Source organism: Microtus ochrogaster, linkage group LG9 (genome assembly GCF_000317375.1).
Source record: "Microtus ochrogaster isolate Prairie Vole_2 linkage group LG9, MicOch1.0, whole genome shotgun sequence".
NCBI lineage: Eukaryota > Metazoa > Chordata > Mammalia > Rodentia > Cricetidae > Microtus > Microtus ochrogaster.
The window spans coordinates 33,591,965-33,598,566 of NC_022034.1; positions in this window are offsets into that span (position 1 = coordinate 33,591,965).

The following is a 6,602-nucleotide window of genomic DNA, read 5'->3' on the forward strand; positions in this document are numbered from 1 at the left end:
TGTGTGTGTGTGTGTGTGTGTGTGTGTGCACATGCATCAGGGTGGCAGAAGAAGGTGCAGTGCACTTTGGAGCAGGAGATAAAGATAATTGTGAGCCACCTCATGTGGGTACTGGGAAACAAACACTGGTCTTCTCATAACTCAGCAAATGTTTGTTCTTTAATAGTGAGCAACCTTTCCGGCCCTCTAATTCTTAAGAATACTAGGCAAATAAATACCTGCCCGTCACCAAAGTAAGTTAAAATTATAAATTCTGAAGCTAAATATATAAAAAGACAAAAAGTCAGAAATAAAAGCAGTTAGTCTTTAAATGGCAGTGAAGTGTTGGGTTCTTTTGCCAATTGCTTCATTGTTTTCCTCAGTATAGACAAAGTATACAGCAGAGAGGAAGTGCTAATAAAAGAAAACCACAAAAGCTGCTTGTGTGTAAGCTGAATATTTTAAAATGTAGTTAAATATAGATGAAGGTGTTTATAGCTACAGTAGGGATACACATTTACTTATAATATAAAACAGCCTGAGAATATTAGAAGCAATAACACTTGTAAGAATTGAAGTCAAGTGTGATGGTTCATGTATAGTTCCAGTGACAGGGACCCTGAGGCAAAAGGGTTGTAAATTCTACTGCAGCCAGGACAGTCAGATAGCAAGACTATCTCTAAATCACTGCAAAAGGAATGGTCATCCTACTGCCTTTAACATTTTTTTCTTTGTAAATGATTGCCCTTTATAATGTTTACAACTCTGATTTTATATTATATTTCCTCTTTGGTGGTCACTGTGCATATAAGGTCCAACCATTTTAGTTTGCATTTAACAACCAATGTTTATAACTCTGACTTATATATTATATTTCTTCTTTAGTGGCCACAGTGCCAGTATCGTTCATTTTAGTTTGCACATAGAAACCTATCGTATGGAGGCTCTGTTTTCTTCACTTTCAGCTTTCGAAAGTTTTTTTTTTTTTCATTTCTCAGTAGCCTAGAACCAAATCAACTTCCCTAACTATTCTTCAGTGCTAGAACAGAAACAACTTGTATAATGTGAGAGGGACGAAAACCTTATCACTAGGTGTCCTTCAGAGGTATGCCTTCTCCTCACACACCAGCACAGGCAACTTCACCATGCACATTTTTCCTCCATGACTAGCAGGAGAGCCAAACCTTCAGAATAACCCTCAGTCATGCATAGCTATTTGTATTCAGACTGTGTTTTCTTTTTACGTCTTTGTACAGAATTCTAGTACTAATTACCCTGCAATAAAACATGAATGGCACAAATGGCATCTAAGTGGGTGAGCTGAGCAACAGGAAATACAAGAATTGTTGAAATTAAAAGCCGGGGTCCTTTCCCTCTGGAGGACTGTTGTGCTTGCTGTGCTTAGAATCACCACACTGTCTCTCACCAGGGAATATCATTCACAGTGCATTCTGCTTGGGGTCTTTTGTGACTTTGTTTTCTTTACATAATGCGATCTTCCCCCTCTTCTCTAAATCCATTTCACAGGCTTTATGCAACAACTGTGCACAGTTGGCTTTATGTAACTCAAGTGCTGTCTATTAGAAGGAAAGGCCCTACCTGTGTAATGAGATGAAAATAAATTGCATTAATGCTTGTTTTCCGAGCCCTCAGAAGCACATATTCACTCTAAAGCACAGACAGAGTCAGGAAATAAAAAACACAAGAATGGAAGAGTCTTTGCAGTGAAGTCGTTTGCCTAACTAATGACAGAGCCATATTTTAGATTAGAATGCTCTCTCTAGGTTTCTTTATTGGTTTTATGTTGTTTCTGTTTGGTACTCATCTCTGTTGATGAACATGAGCTTGGAATGTTAACACTAATTGTTTCCAATGCTATGACTCTCATTGTCATATATTCAAAATTGGATTTTCACGGATTAGGCATTTCCTTATATGTCTATGGAGTGGAAACCATAGGTTGCCAGATCTCCTATTCAATTCTTGGCTTTCTTTTTGTTTGTCTTTTAAAATGCTTGATTTCCCAGCCTCCTTTACAAGAGGTAACCATGTGATACAGTGTGAGCCAATGACACAGAACATAATGAATTGTGTCCCACTTTTCTCTTCTCCTCTTCTAGCATAAAGCATGGTTGTGAGGCCTAGAATAGTCAATGTGTGATTATGAGCCATCAGCAAGAGCAAGAGGGAAGTCTGCCAAGGATCATAAGGCAGAAGGCTGGAGAAAATTGGATCGCTAATGGCGTGGCTGAGCTTCAACAATCCTTATCTCCAGGCACATTATAGGGAGAAAAAAATTCTTTCTTTTTCTCTCAGAAGCAGTTGGTCAGATTTTCTGTTATTTGAAGACAGAATTATTCAAGAATGCTTGGCTCTTTCCCTTTTACTTTTCTGTGTAGCCCACAATTTCTGTCAATGCTGTTGCTGCTCAGCATGGCTCCTGTCGTTCCTTCTTCACAATGCACTAGTACAGGGGATTGCTCTTAATTGTTTCCATTTGTTAGAAACGCTGCTGACTTCCTTGTCTATAATTTCACTCACCACCCGGTTTACTCTTACATCTCCTTTCTTCGTGTTATTTTTAATAAGATATCCAAGATTGTTCTGGCAAAGAATAAGACCATTACATCAGTGTATCACCTGTGACTTGTATAACCTCTTCCATTTTCAAAGGCAACTGAATAAATGCCCCAATAATTTCTATTCCATTTCTCATTCTCAGTCAATGCTCTGGATCCTTTGAGTGTTTGACAACACCTTCTCATTGATGCTTCACATTGACTAAACATTGTTGCTATCTCTGCTGGTCTCTCATGCCTTATATCACTGCTATCATTACCACTGTATTACAAGTAGGTGTTAGGCAGTCAGTCTTTACCATCTTAATTATTTATGTATATACAATGAAATGGATGCCTATAGATGGAGACTGCTTGCTTGTTCCCAGAAGCCTAGACCCAAAATAATCCCACAAAAACTGTATTAAAACACTGCTTGGCCTATTAGCTTATGCATATTTCTAGCTAGCTCTTATATCTTAAATTAACCCATCTCTATTAATCTGTGCATCACCAAGAGGTCATGGCTTTCCAGCAAGATTCCAGCAAGCTCCAGTGGGCATTTCTCTCTTTGGGCAGCTATGTGGTTTCCCTCTGACTCCACTTACTTTCTCCCAGCATTCAGCTTAGTTTTCCTACCTAGCTCTATTCTGCCCTGCTATAGGACCAAAGCAGCTTTATTCATCAACAACACACATTCACAACAAACAGAGGGGAATCCCACATCAGATGATACATATCAGATGCCCAATAAATGAAAAAACTGTATATAGAAGTAAATTGCAATTGAAATTGATTATAACAATATACATTACTGATGATATTATCAGCAATGTACTTTTCAATCACAGATATCAAATTCTCAAGTAAGTTTACAGCTGTCCCTATTTTGTTAATAGGGCGTCTTCATGCAGACGTATAGGTAAGACAAGTGTCATTCAAGTCATGGGTCACATGAGACACCTTGCACATAATGGAAGACTAAAAATTAAAAACTGGGCTTGTAGTTTTACTCTTGCATATTGTCTTTGTTTCACAAAAAGGTCCTTACATTCTACCAATGAGTATATAAAATGTTCTCTTAATTAATATGTCACAGAATATCTATGATTTGTTGAAAAGATTTTATATTTAAAAGTGTTATTCTTTCATAGTGCCTATATTTTTCTAGAATAATTTTATGAAGCATTCTATTTTAAAAACTTTTAATATCATTGGTAGAAACACAAGTTGTTAACTATTTGTTTCTCAGTTACATATAATTGGGGCAACAAAACATATCTAACTTCCTAATATCTTTGCTGTCAGAAACATGAATACATATATCACACAACATCAGATGGTGTCTGGAAAGACAGGGTGATAGCAAGACCCAGGAGCACTTCATTTATTAAAGACAGATATTAAGATTTCTCAGTGGCACAGCTGTCATACCAAAATTCAGAGTCATATAGAAATCCTGGTAAAACGCTAATAAATTTGGTTTGTTATGGAAATAGTTAAAACTCACAATTAAAAAGCACTCAAAGGAAAAGAAAGTCTTATAATCCAGCAAAATCCAATGCAAAATATTAGATCGATATCTTTATTCATGAGACCTATCAAGATATACATTTCTGTTTAAATGGTGAAGAATTTGAAAATATTAAGATCCTTATTTTTTTTCTTGCTCTTTCAATATGTTTCAATATTTTATGTAATCATTTCACTAATATTCATTGTGGCTGTTTTCTAGTTCATAGAAACAGAGGCAGCAACTAGAAGTTATTAGAATTGTAGAAGCTTATTCTCAATTCTTTATCTGAATAATAATTCTGTATCAACAGTGGATAACACCAGCGGACAAGGACAATGTACACATACATATTGAAGTTTGAAAACTGTCATCATCAATCAGTAAAAGCTTGAAGATCAAAATCCCAGTAACAATCTTTTGCGATACCGGACTCTGGACTGCAATAGGCAGTGGCAACAGGCTACTCTGCATGCAAGCAACTGGTCGGAACCTGGAATATCATTATCATCCAATTATTTGGAGAAAGGAGGTTTCCATCAGTCATTGTTTGCAACAGTTGTTACAGGTTAATAATAAATACTAGTGATATTATCAGCTGTAATGTTTCTGTACTTAATACTTGAAAAGCATTCTCCTAAGGCTGAATTTACAGACGTCCAGTTTACTAATTCAATCCTGACATGTCATTATTGACAAAATGTTTAACTCTAAAGTTATATTTTATAATAATCTCTTCTGTGTATTGAAAATTTTGTTTATTATGGTTAGAAAATTGCTATTAAGGCTTATGTTATCTTGTACAAAGATGATCCAACATCCTGCAAATATGCTGAGCAAGCTTGGAAGTGCTTGGTGAATTTCCTGTTTCTCTTATTTTCCCCTAAATACCCATAAAATTAGTTACATAAAAATGTCACTTTCCAGATCCATGGGTGATTGGGTAGTGACAAGCAAGAAATTAGAGAAGTCAATTTGCATATATTATCTGCAACTGAGACCTTTGTTTGACATTTCTAATAGCTCCCTTGGTGTCCCCAGGTGTGCTTGAACAACAGCAAGGGTAAATGGAGGGACAGGAATGATGATAGCTCCCACCTGTTTTGCTTCTTTTTCAGCAGGGCTCCATGATTACGCTTTTTGAAAAGACAAAGGAGATAGGAAACAGCTGTTTTGACACATTTAAAACTGCATCTACCCTTGACAAACAAAATAGATTTCCAAAAGTGCTTTCTTGGTACCAAGTAAAAAGGTCTTTTGAAATCAGAAAGAACAAGTTGGTTTTACCCAATTCTGTTTTAGTACTCATGCATTTTCGACCACTCACATATTCTTTATAAATCAAGTCGAGGGAATTCATTGCTTATGAAGAGCAAAATGAATAGCACTTAAAAGGATATGAAGAAAGCAACCAGTGTGAATGCTTTTCAGCTCAGCGGGAGCAGTTTTGCTAGCTCTGGCTACAAAGTAAAAGTGATCTACATTAGAGAAATGCCTTGATCTGTGAACTATATTCCAAAGATTCCCAAGGACAAAAGTAGCCCTTGCTCACATCCGTGTTTTCTGCTTCTTTTACCTGAAGTCAAGTTCCTTCATGATGATACAGTGCTGTACCTTGGGATATATTTGGGGTAGAATTAACAGTTGTGAGCCTTTCATCGTTACTTCTGCATTCATTTTATTACAAGAAATTACCTTCAGCCCCTTCTAAGTTTACTCTTTTATAACTGAAACAAGATTGTCACCTGCACAGTCATTAGGATGCAGCCAGGAATAAAATAATGTACCAAGGCAAAACTCAGCTCTTTAGTTGCTCCAACAGCCAATGGAAAGAGTGCTATCAGAATCCATGTGCTTTTTAATTTACTTCAAATTTAGTATTAAAAAGCTACAAACCAAAAAATCACACACAAAAATTAACTAGACCTAAAGACTAGACCACTCAACGACTCTCTATAAAGTCAGAGTGGTCATTTGAGTCCACAATTAATGTCTACTTGGTATTGAAGTTATCAATAGAGACCATTGCCTACAATGCAAATAATTGTGTTGATCATTTTTAGAAGCCTGCCCATGAGAATAGATACCAGACAATGTTCAGTGGGAGATAGTACTACACCTAGAGGCAGGGTTTGACTAGTTTTAGTTGAGATTGTATAAAATAATAATTATTGTTATCATTATTAATTTTTCATTAGGGAATGGGATGACCATTTCAAAACCTTCCAGGTAATGTCTAGTCATAGCACCTTTTAGTACTTATATCATTCAAATACAATTTTCTATAAATGATCCAGCAAGAAACAATGCTCAAAATACTAAAAGTATGAATATGAATGAATAGAAATTTATATATATATGTTAATAATAGTAACTAAATTAACTAATAGATGTTTTTACTGTCTCTTAAAATCAACTTATCGTTTCCTCTGAATATACTGTGAAGTCAGTTTTATTCACAAACTCTGTCCACTGTTTTTTGATTGTTTTGTTTTGTTTTCAACATGAGAAGAACTAAAAACCACCAAATGTGTAGGCACTGTCGTATTTGT